Genomic DNA, 19,201 nt, shown 5'->3' with positions numbered 1-19,201 from the left:
TCAGGCACAACTTGCATGCTCTCTCATCCTGGTGAACACACACAACACATCTTCAGGGAAGACGAACACATTCACACAGACAGTGACATCAGGGAGCCCTTTGGATCCTCAGAAGAGACCATCCTCAACAGATGTGAGTCCCCCGGCCAAGAGGTCATCGGACCACCCCCCACTGGATGTACGCAAAGACATGATTGCACATTTCCCAGTAAAGGCAAAGAGAGGACACTGCAGACACTGCAATATTGGATACACAAACACACTGTGTAGCAAGTGCAATGTTTGCCTGTGCTTCTCAGGTGAAAAGAACTGTCTTAGGGACTATCACTGCAAGTAAACACAGACTTCATTCATACCACATTGAAAGTGTCCGTAGAAAAAGTTTTGTAAATACAATTTTTTCCAATATTTTTATTAATAAATGCTTATTCATAAAACTATGATTGTTGTGTGATTATTATTCATGATATACTGTTATGGGGCTGAGTAAGCAATCAACTGTGCAAATGAATGCTTAAATGTTCTGTATATCTGTTCAGACAAAGTGAGTACAAATACAGAAATTCTGCTCCCAACTAGGCCCAACATTGCAATATTACAACATTTCCCTAAAAACTTACTAAAATATAAAAATTTTTAAAAATCTTTAATTTCTACATCAGAGGCCTCCCAAAACAATATCTGAGAGGTCAAAACATTTTTTGCTCTTTTTCTATATTTTGGTCTTACAGGGTTAAAATTTGTAAAAACATACCTTGTTTCTTTAACAATGTTTCTAGGTGCAATATTGTATTTTTACAAAAGTATAAATCTTATCCTTAAATTCACCACCTCAATGACAAACCCTTTGCACCATAACTGAGTCAAATGTGGTCATGTGAGAACATTTAAAAGTCATTTTCCAGTTGAATAAAATGCACATTTAACAATTGCATGCAAAAAATATCAGTTTAATAATCAGTTTAATGCAGTTTATTGATATAGTTGTTTGAATATTTTTTTTCCAGTGTACAGTAAAATATCTCTTTTTTGTGTAAATACATTTATTCATGATTAGAAGAGCAGGCAGTCCAAAAGTGTAAACATGTAAAGGTCAGGCAATGAAAGAACAGGATATACAATGACAAGCAAGATCTAAATGTTGAGCAAGAATCAATAAAGCGGAAACTGAATGAGGACAAATGGTTTAGTATCAGTCACTGAATTAGACTTTGTGGTGTACAATGAACACATGAGGGTTTAAATACACACAATAATGAAAAGGAAACAAGTGAGAATCATGACATATTAGAGCATCCACCAGTGACAATACATGAGCGCTGTAGTGCTGCGTGCTGATATTGATGTGGCACTGTACTTCATGACCGTTACAATAAAACGTTTTTTTTTCTACCCAGAATATCACTTTTTAAAGAAATGCATTTTCCCATGTGCCGCAAAACATTTCATAAAATACAGTTAGACTAAAAATTTGTTTCCCATCTACAATAAAACTTTTCACAAACAAAAGAATATGTTCACAATATAACATTTGACTTTTTCACAAATAAGATTATGCAAAAGCATCAAAAACATTTTAATGAGACAGGCACAAACATCATTTTGTTGGTGGGAGTATATCTGGTTCCTACATATAAAAGGTCACCCACCAGAAAAGGTCAAATGCCTGCTTGTCCATTCATGGGTTTGTTTACTTTAGCAGTGTTTAAGCGTGGGGCATTGTGAACAACCTGCTCTCATGCACTTAGGAATGTGCAAAGGAAAGCTTCTGAATGGTGAAAGTCAAGATTATATACTTTTACAAAACTTGAATTATGATGTATGAGTCACATGTACAACACTTATGATGCTTTCAGAAACTGATGTAAATCTTAAAGTGATCAATCAACTGCTATTTTATGGAAATCAGCTCGGGAGACGTTCCTTTACTTACAACAGAAGAGGTCCTTAGGAAGGGCTTTTTTTCAGCAACAGGAATGACATTTGTGTTTCCCACCTCCTCTCAATAAATGTCTGGTTCATTTTTTCAACCATTTTTGCAGCATCTAGTTGTGTCCAGTGGTACTGGTCCTGTAAGGTCTTCACATGGGCATCATTCCTCGACAAGAAACGACACACTGTCTTCATCTGCCTATAATGCAAAACACATAAATGGAATGACACGAGGATGTACACATTTCTGTCATATTTAATCTTTGGGTGAATTATTCCTTTGTTGAAAAACTACAGTTTAAAACTAGATTGTAGACCATTTCAACGGCTATTCCTGAGTTTATATAAGTGACGTCTTTGTGTGGACATTGCTCGTGCATGGCTGGGTCAGTCTGTATATTCAAATCACAAATTACATTATTAACTGTATGCCAGTAAAATAATTATGTGCCAATATTACCTATTGTAAAGTAGCGTCTCCAGGTCGGTTCACTTGCTCATGGGGTCCGTTGCATCCTTCTCAAAAACTCAATTAACTATTACACAGCTCACAGCTGAGCTATCACTACTTATAGTCATGTCAGTATACCTCAAACGACATGCTGTAACTCATGAGAGCCAGGTTCCGGAATGTCTGATCGCTCTGGATAACCAATGACCCCCCCAACGAGACTGGAGACAAAGGAGAAATCCTGCCTCCATGAATGTTGGAGTTCTGCAGACCATCAATACTGATAGCCAGCCTCACACCCCTGGAACTTCCCATCAACTTGTAACCTTAACATGCAAATCACCCTGCGCCTAGCAGTTTTACTGCCGTTAAAAGTCAACAAGAATTCCCAAATCTAAACCAAATCAATACCTTGACCGGGGGATGACCAAAGTTCTGACTGAAGACACACACACACACACACACACCCACAACCACACACACACATACACACACACACACACCCAAAGTGTCTGGAAACGCTCATCCTGACCCCCCCACACACACACATAAGGAGAGTTCCTTGATTCAAGTTTCAATAAAACAATAGTAAAACCCTACCTGACCCATGCCTAACACACCTGTATATGTATTCCCCTTTTGCCTTTATATTTTTATGGTTGTATTACCACTTATGACCTGTTGTTCCGTGTTTTCATGAAATAGAACATGTTTTATAATATAAGAATGTATGTTTTAATTGCCTATACCCAGTTTCCTCTCCTCTCATACTGTTTCTTTCATGTCTACTATCAAAATGATCCTCTTTTACTTTTATAAGCAATAGTGTATGCCATATGGTCATCCAAGTACATAATATTGCATTTTATTCACGAGTGATTGTCTCTGTGCTTTGCTCACAATTTTGGGGTCCCTGAACATTGCTCTTGCTACATGCTAAATTAAAGCTAGTACTTTATAAAGTAGTTATTCTTTCTTGGCCAGGAAGATAACTTTCCCTGGAATTAATGCATAATTATACTGTCTGTTCACTGGATGAACAAATCAAATAATTGTGTTATTGATTCTCTGACAGTTAGTTCTAAGAACCCCCATTTGAATATTTATAATTAATTATAACCAGTTATAATTACACTTAAATATTTAAATGTTAAGCTAGATTCGCTACAGTAAACATAATTATTTCTTATGTTCTGAAATGTCTCTGAATGTTGGGTGAAGTTTGTGTGTGTGTGTGGTGTGTGTGTGTGTGTGTGAAATTACATAATTGAATAATACAGTTTTAAATACTCAAGCTAGAGGTGAATGTTGTACCAGGCCACCATGAAGCTTTTTCTCCTGTCCCCCAAGAAGGTCCTTGAAATCTTCAGATTCAGCTGAATTGGTGGATCTCCTTTACATTTGACGATATTTGTGATGACGGACAGACAGACAGACAGACAGACAGATTCTTCTCCGGTTCCTGTGAGCGCCGCAGCACTCTTACGTTCATCCCAAATGCTCTCATTGGTTGACACGCGTGATGACATTCATCCCAAGCCAATATGGATCAAGATGCCACCCCTCCCGTCACCCATGGTTTGTCTGTATGTGGTCAGTCTGTATTCAGAGCCAGTGAGCAACAGACTTTTAAAATAATTTATGAAATAATAAAAATGCGCGATAAAATAATTGTCGACGTTAATTAATTAACGAGTTAATGCAACAATAACGAGTGATGATGAGTTAACTTGCTCAGCCCTACTTTTTACACTTTTTGTAAACCTGCAAGGCCTGTTTTATTTAAAATTTTCTTTTTAGGGAAATGTGCTAGGTATGCTGTTTTAAACAAACAAATAAATAAAATGTAGTCTTGATGATTTATACTACTTACATTCTTTAGCACATCATCAAAACAGATATTCTTTTAGTGTTTCTTGATTGCTATGTGTGCCTTATATTGGTTTGTCTTCATCCACAGATATCATCAAATGTAAAGGAAATCCACCAATTCAGCTGAATCTGAAGATTTCAAGGACCTTTACGGGGACAGGAGAAAAAGCTTCATTTCACACACACACACACACTCACACACACAATTCTCTCAGCCTCGCAATTAAATAAAGAATTTAGCATTTACTACACACAGTTTTTGTCTCTTTTGTTCTGGGTCAAATGTGACCCTCTGACAACCCAGACTGCCAACACCCCCCACCCCAAGACCTAAAACTGCCACTGTCTGTCCATTTTTCCTCAGTGATGCAAAAGCCATTATTTAAAGCGGTTGCACGATGTGTTTATCCAATTATGGGTTGTTGATGATGAAAATATGAACTTAATTCTAAATACAAGCATAAAACTCACCTATGGATTTTGTCTTCTGTTCATTTGGTAATTCAAGTCCTCCCTCCACTTGCTTTATTGATTTTAAGAGAAACTCTTCTGTCACTAAAGAGGTTAAAGCCCATGGTTGCACTCGACACATCGATTCGACTCTTGGAAGCTTTCCCCGTACACGTCCATTCTTTTTGCAAATTGCCTTGCAAAAATGTTTTCAGATGATCCCTTGTCTGCATTTTAATCTCACAAGAAATGATGTTTAGAAGGTTTAATCACTTACAACATTATGGCCTGTGTAATTTGTTCTAATGAAACAATTATATCCTTGTGAATGCCAGATAGATAGATAGATAGATAGATAGATAGATTGATAGATAGATAGATAGATAGATAAGCATACCCATTCACACTTCATTTCAATTTGAAGGCGATCATAGTTTGTTATAATATTAATAAATAAACAATTCTGAGTTTAATAACATAAACGTGACATAATGTACACTAGTATATAAATTAATACCCGTAGTTCAGTTGCATCACACACAGAATAATCTTCAATAACACAATGGTGAATATCCTATTAGGTCTCTATGATCGGTGTATAAAATGTATGAGATATAAACTTACGATCACCCAAATACATTCACCTCGTCTGGAACAGCGGGAAAACGAAACCGGAATAAAAAAAAACGGGACACCGTTAGAAACAACAACAGCGCTCAGGATGTTAAAGTAAAAGTCTCAATATACCAATGTCATAATAAAAGTCACGTGGTCTGGGTACACGTGCAGTATCTCACAAAAGTGAGTACACTCCTCACATTTTTGTAAATATTTTATTATATTTTTTTCACATGTGACAACACTGAAGAAGCATTGCTGCAGAGGTTGAAGGGGTGGGGGGTCAGCCTGTCAGTGTTCAGACCATATGCCACACACTGCATCAAATTGTTCTGCATGGCTGTCGTCCCAGAAGTAAACCTCTACTAAAGATGATGTGAAGCTCTGGTGAACTCCATGCCCAAGAAGGTTAAGGCAGTGCTGGAAAATAATGGTGGCCACACAAAATATTGACACTTTGGGCCCAATTTGGAAAGTTCCACTTAGCGGTGTACTCACTTTTGTTGCCAACAGTTTAGACATTAATAACTGTGTGTTGAGTTATTTTGAGGGGACAGCAAATTTACACTGTTATACAGGCTGTACACTCACTACTTTACACTGTAGCAGAAAAGTTATAATAAAATATTTACAAAAATGTGAGGGGTGTACTTACTTATGTGAGATACTGTACATGCAATTTAGAAAACCGCTTTTCTTTTATTTACTTTTATATATATATATATGATATAATATATGGTAATATGATAATGATATATATATATATATATATATATATATATATATATATATATATATATATATATATATATATATATATATCTTTATCATATTACCATATATTATATCATTATTAAATGATAGCAGCAGATATAAAAGCAGCAGATTAGCCAATCAAATGTGAAAGTATCATTCTGCTCCACAGAATAGCTAATGTATCACAAATTGCTGAAAACATTAATATTAGATATAAAAGAAATGTGTCAGAACACAGTGCATCACGGCTTGCTGCATATGTGGTCTACGTAGCATTAGACTACGACCCTGGAGACTAGTGACCCCGGTCCACCACTGAAAATATGCTGCTGTAATAATGAGGTTAAAAGTATAATAATACTTAAGTATTATTAAGTATAATAAAGTATAATAATAGTTAAGTTAAAATTATTCAATGGTAATGTTAAAATCAGACTGATTTAATGTTGTTGAAAGTATACTGCTGTAATAATGTTAAAGGTATATTATTTTATAATTTTGTTAATCTTAGACTGCTATGATCATTTTGCTAAGTGTTCTTTGTAGTAATGTTGTTAAATGTTTACTGTTGTATTAATGTTAAATGTATACTGTTATAATAATAGACAGTATTCTGCTGTTATAATGATGTTAAAAGAATACTGCTGTAATAATTTTGTTAAAGGCATATGTAGTGACGTTTAACTGCTACAGGCTGAACACAAACATACAGGAGACAAATTTGGTGAAACAAGTATGCTTTTTATTCAAAAGTCCTTCAGGTAAGTTGAGGTGGAGAGGTGGTAAAGCATGCTGTCATCGATGGTGTGCTCTCTGCTGCTGATTTCTAGGCAGTGCTGAGCAACAAAGAGGCAGGACCCCGGGGCTGGGCCAAGTGCTGTTGTTCTCCCTGGGCGGTCTCTATGTGTTCCTGTATGATTATAGCCACTCGACCAGACTGGGCAGTCCCAGAGGTCAATGCCTGAAAACCATCTGTTCCGGTGTTTGATTAATTCACTTGACCAGGCTGTTCAGATGTTTCACCTACAACAGCCGCTTTTCTCTCAGATGTCTGTAGGTAATTATTTCGGTAAAGTGCCTATGCCTACTTCTTTAATGTTGTTTTTCTGCAGTAATAAAAAATAGACAGTGTTGTGAGAATATGCTGTTAGAAGTATAATGCTGAAATCATTTTGATAAAGTATACAGCTGTCTGTGGCCCTTGAGTGGTTACATGCAGATAGGCCTCCTACTGTGAAGTAGGATAGCATAACATAACTGGAAGCAATCAGATAGGTCTACGGTTGTTGCTAAGGAGTAGGCATCGCCAGGTTGGCTGAGGCTAAGGACTGAGATTCTTTTTGTTCAAAGCATAATTCTGTAATAATGTTTTTGTATATTGCTGTCATAATTTTTTTAAAATGTATGCTGCTGTAATGATATTAAAATTATAGTCTGTAATAATGTTGTTAAATGTATATTGCAATAAAGATGTTAAAAGTATACTGCTGTCATGTTGTTAAATGTATACTGTTGTATAGATGTTAAATTACACTGATATAATTTTGTCAAAAGTATTCTGCTTTAATATTGTCGATGAAAGTAGACTTCTAGAATGATATTTTTTAATGTATAGAGCTGTAATGTTGTTAAATTCAAACTGTTGTAATGATTTTAAAAGTGCACTGCTGCCATCATGTTGTTAAATGGATACTGCTGTATTGATCTTAAAATTATACTGATGTAATAATTTTGTGTAAAGAATACTTATGTAATAATGTTGTTAGATGTATACTAATGCAATATTGTTTAAATCAAACTGCTGTAATAATGCTGTTAAAAGTATGCTGCTGTAATGATATTAAGTATAGTGCTTTAATAATGTTGTTAAATGTATAATGCAGTAATGATGTTAAATGTATACTGCTGAGATAATGGTAAAATTATACTGCTGTATTGATGGTAAAAGTGTACTGCTATACTGGTGTTAACATCATATTGATTTTATAATATTGTTGAACGCATACTGCTGTAATGATGTAAAAAGTATACTGCGCTAATGATGATGTTAAAAGTTTATAGTCTGCAGTAAAACATTAGTTCTGTTGTCAGATATGAACAAAGTACAGAACTCATGCAACAGCCAACCGCCTGATGCAGTTGGCTGGGAGAGGGGACACTGGAAGTGGTGTGTGAGGAAGCAAGGGGGGGTGGGGGTGGTAATTCTGGGCTAAAAAAGACCCTAGCCTCTATTGTCCATCGTACTCTCTAAAGTTTGCTCCCTGGACAATAAATTGGACTACATCTGACTTCAGTGCTAAGTTTAAACTCAGTGAGAGTTTAGAGACTGTTGCATCTTTGTTTTCACAGAGACCTGATTCAGTGACAGAGTTCCAGATGCCACCATTCAGCTAGACAGGCTCACCTTGTTTCTTGCTGACAGAAATGCAGCTCTGGGTGGGAAGACTCACAGTGGTGGTGTGTGCACTCACATCAACATGGAATGGTGCAAGAACTCTGTGCTTGTTCGTAGTTACTGTTAGTGTAGGTTGTGAGTGTTAGATGAAGGCCATTTTGTTTACCTTGGGAATTCACCACTGGTTTTTTAGGAGTGCATTATGCAAACTTTGTGGGGCTTTTAGAGATCTGCAGAATGCTCAGCCTGACAGACTACTTATTATCGCCGGAGATTTCAACCATACAAATCTCAAATCAGTGCTCCCTATATTCTATCAGCATGTGGACTTGCTGAGGGGCAAACATGCTGGACCTTATTTGCACAAACATCCCCAGCGCATACTGTGCCAAGCCCCACACCCACCTCGGCTACTCAGACCATATCTCTGTTATGCTAATTCCAGCATACAGACCACTCATCAGATGCTCTAAACCGATTCTGAAGCAGGTGAAAACCTAGCCAGCATTAGTCACCTCTGCTCTTCAGGACTGTTTTGAGTGCACTGACTCCATAGCTGATGTGAGGCACTATGAAGCTAACTGTAAGCAAGATTTAACCAACAGAAGTCTGCTGGACCAGACAACATTCCTGGCAGAGTGCTCAGGGAATGTGCAGAACAGCTAACAGATGTCTTCACAGACATTTTCAACATTTCCCTGAGCAGCACCATAGTACGTAAGCGCCTCAAGACAACCAGCGTTGTCCCCATGTGGAAGAAGCCATGTCTTGCCTCAATGACTATCGTCCCAGTGCACTCATACCCATCGTGATGAAGTGCTTCAAGAGGCTCATCATGAAGCATATCAAGACCCAGCTACCACCCTCACTGGACCCCCTGCAGTTTTCATATTGTCCAAACTGTCCATGGATGATGTCATTGCCACAATCATCATCCCTTAGCACCTGACTGAGAAGCTGAGCCTGCTGGGTCTGAACACCTCCCTCTGCAACTGGATCCTGGACTTCCTGACTGGGAGACCTCAGCCAGTACAGATCAGAAACAGCATCTTCAGCATCACCACACTCAGCCCACTGCTGTTCATTCTACTGACTCACTACTGTGTAGCAATGCACAGCTCGAACCACACCATCAAGTTCTCAGACCTGACGACCCTGGTGAGCCTCATCAGCAAGAGCGATGAGTTAGCATACAGAGAGGAAGTGCAACAACTAACAGCCTGTGTAGAGCCAACAACCTGTCTCTATACATTGACAAAACTAAACAGATGGTTGTTGACAGTGGAGAACACAGTGACCTCCACTGAACATTAATGGATCCTCTGTGGAGATCATCAAGTGCACCAAATTCATAGGTGTTCATCTGGTGGAGAACTTCACCTGGTCACTCAATGCCAGCTCCATCAGCAAGAAGCACAGCAGTGTCTCTACTTCCTACAAAGGCTGGGGAAAGTGTGGGAGATAATTTTGTAAATGAGGATATATGTATGAGGTGTGTGTCTGATGTTGTGTGAAATAATCGGGGGACAGCAGGAGTGAGTTCTCAGGTAAGGTTTATTCGTTAGATCGTTTGAGCTTAAGAACAATATACGGTTTAACGCGGCATGTTGCTCTGTCACGGGCCTTGCACACAGGCTGCAAGGGCCTTGGAGAACAAACAGTTGTTTCGATGATGTCAGTCTGGCAGGCCTTCTCTGCGGTACCAGGCTTCCCAAACTTGGACCAATCAATGGCAGAGATGCACCCTAGATTATTATGGTCAATCTTCGCTCCACTGGTACCTTGAGCGGCAGTGATCTCATTATTACGCAGCACGTGCTGGATGGCAATGGTGGTACCAGGCGAAATATCTACAGTACATACGTGGAAGACAGCGGATAAATCAGAAAAGCCATGAAGTGTAGAGTGTAAAAAAATAAAAAGAAAGGGTGTTGGCCCCTGAAGGACTGAGAACTTACCCATGCTGTCTCCCGAGGAAGAATGAGGTGTTGGAGAGAGTGAGGCCGAAGACAATCCCACTGGTGGGGGCGGAAACGTCCAATTTTTAATATAATGATTTAGGAAAGTTTAATTATAATGGTATTCGAAAAGTTGTAAATTCAAAGATAATGGTGTAAAAAAAGAACCTAAAAGGCTCAAAAAAGAAAATGGGTAGGATTGTCTCGGCAAGAAACCAGTGACGTGTTATATTGGAAAGATAAGGGAAATGTATATAAAGGCTGTAGTTGGAGTTCCCCGGTCAGAGGTTGTTGGGATGTTCATGCGTGAGCATCTCAATTCTTGTGTCAGCGCTGATTACAAAATAAAATCTCTTATCTGTATTCATCTAGTCTGCTTGATTGGCTTATCTAGTTTGGAGGCCTTACTAACTGTGAGTCTCACTCAGACTGAGCTGTCGGGTCGGTGTGGAGCTGGAGTCAGATTTTAGTAGTGAGTACAGTAGAATTTTATTCCACAAAAGCCATCTCCCTCCCCCCATCCTGACCATGTTCTACAGAGGGACAATTAAGAGTATCTTTAGCAGCTGCATCATTGCCTGGTTTGGAAATTGCACAGATCTCAGATCGCAAGACCCTGCAGCGGTTAGTGGGGACAGCTGAAAAGCTCATTAGAGTCTTTTATCACTTTAAGCAACACTATCTCTGTACTGTTATGAGTCCTAAATCCTGATTGATACATTTCAGGAATGTTATTCTTTTACTGATCTGAGCATAACTGCTGTCTTAGAACCTTTTCTCGGAGCTTAAGGATAAAGTACAGCTTTGATATTGGCTACTACCTAGACAGTTGACTGGGTTCAGGTTCCAGTTTTTTAATCAGGTGTTAGATAACTGCTTGTTTAGTGCTATGGGAAGAATTGATTATTTAAAGAAGTTGATTGCTTTTGTTATTATCTGTTTGAAGAAATTTGTAGGTAAGGGATCTAGTACACAAGCCTGGTGAGAAAATTAGTGAAATTAGTTTTCTTATAGTGGAGTAAAACATTCCAATCATAGATGAATATTGTTGTCTATTATATCACTATTAAATCACTGCTACAAATCCAGTGCTGTGCTTGTTTCTGTGGAGGCCTTGTTCTTAGTTCATTTTGTTGTTTGCAATACTAATAATTTTGGGTGACACCATTTACATTCTAATTTTTGAGTGGTCTGCTTTTAGGTGTGTGTGTGTGATTTTTATTCTAGGGTGCTAGCTTTGTTCCCTAATTGCTTTTCTTTGAAGTGGACTACATTATCTAATGTGAACCTGGGTGACAGACTCAGTACATCTAGCAGATGGTGTGTTTAGCTTGCAGGTCTCCTGCCCAGCTTTGGCTCTGGATTTTCAACAATTAACCTGGCCTGTTCAGAGACTATGTTCTATGCTGCAAGAAATGAGAGCAGCATCTATCCCAAATGAGTTGGATATCATCAGGTCAGTCTTCAAAACTCCAATTTCCTATAAATCCCAGATTGTATATAGAGCATCACTTGGCCATCTTGCTGTTTAGTGACTATAACCTGCTGTAACCTACATCACCACAGCATATTGGGATAGGGCCAGAGCATAATACAGAGCATATTATCATCAGACATTGTCCTCTCTAATTTATACACCTCTACAATTTTATTCTTAGTAACCTCTGACTGATGAAAGCAGTATATCATTAGACTCTCAGTATGCACCTAGTGCTGCTGGAGACAGCAGAGGCCTAGCTAATTTTACTTGCCTAAAGAGATAGTCTCCTATAACTATAGCACTTTAGCTGTAGTTAACTATTTCTAACTATAGTGTCCTATAACTATAGTTCTATAGCACGAGTTTCTTAGTGGATGCTTCACTGAGGACAACAAATCTTAGACACATGAAGTAGAGAAGGGTGGTGCAGTTACACTGCTAGCAGTATAAATAAATAAATCACCTACTTATAGAATTCACATAGATGTACCATCTGATTAATCGTAGAATTGCTTAGAGTAGTACATCATATCAAACTTCAAACTGATGAATATGGTGAGAATGTATATCATATCTGATAATGAAGGGAAGGACAGAACATAAGAGCTGCTGCTGGCTGGATAAAGTAATGTTTATTTATATTAATTTCATACATTACAAACTATTAACATACAAGCTTCAATTTTCTTTAAAGTACTACTATAAAATTCAGGAAAAAAGAATAAAAAATAAAGCATTTTTGCATTAAAATGTTATTCATGAATGCGAATAAAAAATTAAATCACTAATACAATAAAGATTTTAAAATAGACCATTATATATTGAAGATTACAATATGTACTTAAACAGACAATATATACTACTTAAATAGTCTATGAGATAATACAGGTATCAAAAGTTCTGAGAAAAGAATAATAAAAGGTACATTCATAAAATACAAAATATAATCATAAATTTATAGTAATTAAAATTGATGACAGTTAAGGATCATTGTTACTGAAAGCTCTTCACAATGCATGTATTCAGCCTTATATATCTTTTGTTTCTGTTACAAACTCTGGTGGACACTGAAGTCTAGAGGGACCTATCATGGAGAACAAAAGAAAATACTGCAAAAGGACTAGATAGAAGACAGATAGAAGACATCAGTGCATGAACCAAATAATCATTTAAAAGCACACTGCTCACTCAAGGATAATACTCCATCAATGACTTTTAAAACTAAAATCAAATTCCTTTTACAATCCACTAATAAGTAAAGAGCATAAATGAGTAAATAGACACAAAAATACAGTATATAAATCTGAACTTTCACAAAATTATGAAACAAAAATACTTTCACAAAAAAGAGATTTTTTAAAAACTGTAATTAGTATAATTAAAATATTAACCAATTAACACTTAGTAATAGACACTGAATTGTCAGTTAGTTATACTGAGTTGAAAGGAATAAATGTTAACCTGGCAACTTAATACATTCAGCTCCTGTTCTTCCATTAACATTCCAATAATGACTTTATGAATTGTTTACATTTTATAGCTGCTTTGAGACAATGTCCATTGTTAAAAGTGCAATACAAATAAATTGATTTGAAAGTTTAATTACATTTGGGAAAATAAAATTGAAATAAGGTTTCCAAATACTACACTACATGCTTAAAACTGGATTTACTATTTCTTTATGATTTCTTTGAAAGTTTCAATAATTCCTGCCTGAACATCATGGACCTACAGAAAGAGAACATTTTATATAATTAATATATGTTAATATATATATATATATATATATATATATATATATATATATATATATATATATATATATATATATATATATATATATATATATATATATATATATAAAACACGGTAAGCCACACACAGACAGTAATTGACCCCAAGTGGCAAAAAAGAAATCAAGAGCTCAGGTCCCTTTAAAAGTCTGGTTCAAGATAGTTTTATTTTTAAAAACTTTCATTTGTCCTCTCTTTTCTTCGTTTTCCCTTAAACACTAACCCAGTCCACCAATTCACACCTCTACTCTCCAGCATTCCTACAGATTCCTATTTTTTGCTTTTCCTCTTACCCATTGTCATTGCTACCTCACTGAACAATGAATTAACAATTAATTAACAGATGGATAAATGAGGCCTATTCATGTGCTGAGTTAACAGAGATAGAAAGTGATTTTTACCTGCATTTTTACCCTTTGTCCTAACCTGGGCATAAGTTGTATCAGCAATATTAATGATATTCCTTGAAGAAAGAAACACACACACATAAAAATCAGTTTTAGAGCAACAATTGAGCATTACACCTAAATAATTTAATAACCTAAATTGTAAAAAAGGCTAGTATGTTTAGATTTTAAATGATGATGGTTACTGCATTGATATACAATCAGTTTTTCCTTCATCGTCACCATGTACAAAATGTAATCTGTATCAAACTATTGACATTTTGTTGAATTGGTTTGTGTAATTAAATTAATTAGCCATGCATCAGAGTTGTTAACATGGTGGGAGTACAGGCTAATATCACATTGAAATTTGCAGCAGTGTCCATTTTCCCAAATGTCATTCAAGTAACTGACTGCACTCATATTGCTATAGGGGTGGCGAATCAGAATAAGTATGTTTCATGTTCATTCAAAGCAAAGTTCCTTCTATAGCGAAGAGGTAGAACAATGGTTAAGACGTTGGATTATTGCTCAGAAGTATTAGAATTTAAATAACAGGAAAACCAAGCAGCCAGTGCCAGGCCTTTGAGCAAGGCCCTTATCCCATAAATAATCCACTGTATAAATGAGGTAAATGTCAGTTGTTCTGGATAAGGACATCTGTCAAATGCCATAAATGAACAATTCATTTTAATTCCCTAACCAGCATGGTGCAGAGGAGAGACACTTCAATGACATGCAGCATTTTGTGCATGTTGTGCATTAAAGCTGTCATGTATTAGAGGCAAAGGAGGATGCATGTACATACATTTATTCATTGAAAAAAAACAACAACAAACAACCATCAACTGTGAAAACAATAAAGAAGAGCATGAACTGAGGATATAAAGAAAACACACAATGGTGTTGTCTGAATTCATGGGAAACTGCTATAACCTTCTAATTAGATAAAGTCTACTAGATAGTGGGCAGAAACTGGGAGGGAGAAGAGACTTATTTACCTGCACACTATTGTAAAGATTATGATTAATACAGTGTGAATGCTATGCAGGAGTTTATACATTATATACTATATTTTAACATACGTTTTTTTGTACGCATGCCATTTCTTGTATTCTTGAAGCTTGATCAACTCACACCTTCATGCTAGAATCTACACAAAGTTTGAAATGAAACCCCAGAGCCCAATAAAGAGTCTAAAGATGGTTTTAAAAAAATTGTATGTACAGATAAAATAAATAGAAAATGACTCCTACCTGCATTATTCTTTTTGCCCTTCATCATAACCTGGGCATAAGTGAAATCCCCTAAAAAAAAATATATATATACATAAAAAGCAGTTTCCAAACACAAACTGAAAGCATTTCATCTGAATTACAGAAAGTTATAATATGTTTTAGATTTTTCATTATGATGATTACTGTACTGATGTAAAATCATTTTTTGGTAAATAAGTTTCATTTGGCTGTTTTATTTCACTCTTATATCATGCTTTGTTCAGTCAAAGATGTGTTACTATTAACTTCATCATATTTATCATGAAGCCATTGTTAGCCATTGTATTACTCTGCTGTTTACAGATTTGTGATGAGTAGATGTAGTGCTTGACTGAGCTTCCCAAAATCTGTTTGCAGTACAGTGATTTGGAGAGATTGTGTATCTTGTGTCTCTGAGCTCATCTTACCTTTATCTGTGTTCTGCTTCAGTTCTGAGTACACAGTGTCAGCTCCCTCACTGCTCTTTCCTATTGGGCAACAGTCAATGATTTAGCATTCACTAAGATGAAACACACCATTCATATTAACCCTTTAAAGTTCCTCAACTACAGTACATTTGAGTCGTCTATTAGTATGATTGTAGTTACAGAATGATTCATAATAGTTTCTGAATAATACGCATTAACATTAAACACTGGCATATAATCACCCAAACCATTTAGCAAGAGCTAAATTTACACTTTTGTGCACTACATCATTTAGACAGACCTTGTTTTCTCTTTGGTTTCTTTGATTTTTTCAGGTCAATTTCAGCATAAGTCACATCACTGGGTTCAGTGTCAGTGTCTGTAAAAGGGAAAAGAAGATTCTTTTACAATCATTTAACAAAGTAAGATATACCACAATACCACTCACAGTCTATAATACAGTTCTTAAACAATTACAGCAACATGTCCTGATTCTTCCCATACTGAACTTTAACAAAAGTGTGAAGGGCCAAATATGTTGCTACCTTTAAGATCCTGAAAGCTATTGCATGAAAAGTGTACAACAATACCCCCATCAAACTGGTCTGTGTCCAATAATATAATGACACACAGATTTTCCTGACAAAACCAAACCACTGTTTTTTAATTCTTTATCCACTTAAAATAGAGGAACTATGTATATTATAAAGTAGTCCTAAAAGACTTATATTGAACTACAACAGTAGATAACGTTACCTTTATTGCAACATTTTATGTTTTTCATCTCAATTTGGGAATATAACACATCCTGTGGCCCTCTGACGACATCATCTAACATAGAAATCAATTTAGATTAAAGAAAAAAATGATTTAAAAGAGTTATTTGGTTTTTATGCAGGTCTTACCATTTTGTTTCTTTTTTCTAGCCATAACCTGTGGGTGGATTGTATTGCTGGAGCCGGCTGCATAATCACCTTAATGAGAATAAAATAGAGCCGTTAGAAAAGCCACTGCAATATTATGTTACCAAACCAATCTCAATTTTAGCCACAGAAATGTAGATAAACTATACCTGTTGTCATGATAGCAGTATCTTCACCAACTTTTAAAAAGAAAATTAGAGACTGTAAGCAGAAAATATTAAAAGGGGAGGTGGGGGGGGTGAGAATCAAATAGTGTTGTGTTTATTAATAATGCAGACTGACCTGCAGGCTGATGTGTGTCCTGATTCACTGTAGGAGTCTGAGACTGTACACCTTCTCAACAGTAAAGCAGTAAACAAGTTAAAACATTGCCTTTACACATACAGTAAGTATATTTGGAGAAACATGAACACAACAAAAAGTAGAAGAAACATTATTTTCCTTAAAAAATAAATAAATAAATAAATACACCATGGCACCTGTTATCACACCTTTTTTCTTCTTGAAGTACATTAGCAGGATCAGTAAGATCATTAAGATGACAAACACAGAGGCCAAACTTCCTCCTATAATTACTCCAGTGGATCCAGAAACTGAAACTAGAGAAAGAATGGAACCTGATTATCCATTTAAACATTGCACATTAAAATCATTTTATTATAAATCTAACTCAAGTAAGAAGACATGGTTTCCTCACCTCTGACTGAAACCCAGCTTTTTGGTGACTCTCCTCTCTCTGGGTGTTTACAGTGGTAGAAACCTTCATCTGACTTTGAGACACTACTGATGGTCATCTCTCCTGTAGTCTGGTTCTGGAGGATGGAATCATCTTTATAGAAATCAACACCAGAGCCTGGGATCATTTTGCTGCGGTATAAACAGCGTAAAGTCAGAGGATGTCCCTCAGTCACAGGATGAACAGGACTGTCCAGGATCACAGCACCATCTGTAGGAAAGAGAAAGATGATATTGAAAACATAAAGTCTACATTATTACTTTAACATGGAAAACACATTGAATTCCTCTGTGAGATTTCTATGGATTGTTGTTTCACTCACTGATACAGTAACTGCTGGCAAATTACTGATGTAAAATTAAAAAGAATGGTATTAAAATATGAATACTATGTATAGTATAAAAAATTATTTGCATTCATGTTAATGCAGCACAGAAATATTTTTGTGTATGAATTGTGTTATACCAGGGCTAGACAGCGATGGTCCTGGAGAGCCGTTGTCCTGCAGAGTTTAGCTCCAAGCCTAATCAAACACTCCTGAACAAGCTAATCATTGTCTTCAGGATTACTAAAGCTACAGACAGGTGATTTTTTTCAGGGTTTGGAGCTAAAATCTGCAGAACAATGGCTTTCCAGGACCATCTACTATGTACAGACATTGTTTTCATATTGTTTTTAGTTTATTTTATCTCTTAAAAATTGCCTCAGTTTTGCACACTTTACATGTTCTTTTAAGGTTTAGAATGAAATAAGAATGTTAATGACCGGCCTTGGAACATACTGTTTCTCTTATCAGCCTTATATAGGCAAATGTAGACTACTATGCGCTCTAGCAATGATATTACACACAACACGCTATGCTCTCTTAGGGGAAAATCCTCTCCTCTCTCTTTCTCTCTTTCTCTCTAGGTGACTCTCCGGCCCTCCCCCAGTCACAGACAATTAGCATTAGACATTGTTTCTAAACAACCAATCAAATCATCCGAATTTGCATGCACACTGTTCCTATGGAGAGGCATCGACGCAAACATGTGGGTGTGCCAAAGCTTGGTAAAACAGCGAGGATCAGAATATTATGTACAGTTGCAGGCACGGTATACACTCAATATCACAAGAATAAAACAATAATGATAATATTTCAAGATCTTCAAGGGCAGGGCAGACAGGGCTCCTATGCACTCAGTCCCCCTTTTCTCCAGTGCTTATTTTTTAACAAGACAAATATCATGTGGAATCACCAAATGAACTGTCTCAAGTTATAAACTGAATATTATAAATATTTAAATTAATTTTAAATGAAGTTTTGGAAAATATAAAGGTCTGGGAGCTAATAATGCTGTCGTTCAGGCCTGCATGCTACCCTGCCTGCCACAAAAGTAACTTCATAGTAACTTAATAGCTATCTATAAACGCTTGAATAATTAAGGTTATATTACTCTATTATTTTTTCTTGATGTTGTTGTTTTTTCAGTGTATAGTTCTTGTTTTTTTATCTTGTGTAATTCATAGAATGTTCATACAATTATTATTTTTTTTAATTAATTGTTTTTCGTGGAGGGATGAAAATCATTAAAAACAAAGCTGTGCATCGATGGATGTTGATGTCACATGCACGAAAGCTCACTGAAGAGAGAGATGTGAGCCACATGTGTGGCTATAGATCAATATTATATATCTTTGGGATATATGATATCCAACACTGTAATGGTGTTGGATTCGAGCCAGTGAGGGAAAGCAGCGCTGGATATTATTATTATTTTTATTTTT

General features: G+C 36.3%; 1 protein-coding gene and 1 long non-coding RNA gene across 2 annotated transcripts in view; both read right to left on the bottom strand.

Annotated features, from left to right (window-relative positions):
* LOC131356506 (basement membrane-specific heparan sulfate proteoglycan core protein-like) overlaps positions 1-19,201 on the bottom strand; it is a 135,997-nt gene that overhangs the window by 44,292 nt on the left and 72,504 nt on the right. The window lies entirely within an intron of this gene.
* Positions 973-5,393, bottom strand: LOC131356510 (uncharacterized). Its single transcript, XR_009205021.1, has 3 exons — positions 5,330-5,393; positions 4,727-4,944; positions 973-2,131 (listed from the first exon to the last, which is right to left on the bottom strand). It is a non-coding gene; the product is annotated as an uncharacterized LOC131356510 (long non-coding RNA).

The sequence above is a fragment of the Hemibagrus wyckioides genome, linkage group LG07 (assembly GCF_019097595.1).
Source record: "Hemibagrus wyckioides isolate EC202008001 linkage group LG07, SWU_Hwy_1.0, whole genome shotgun sequence".
In the NCBI taxonomy this organism is placed as follows: Eukaryota; Metazoa; Chordata; class Actinopteri; order Siluriformes; family Bagridae; genus Hemibagrus; species Hemibagrus wyckioides.
The sequence above is the reverse complement of the archived record's forward strand: the minus strand, read 5'-3'. Positions and strand labels throughout refer to the sequence as shown.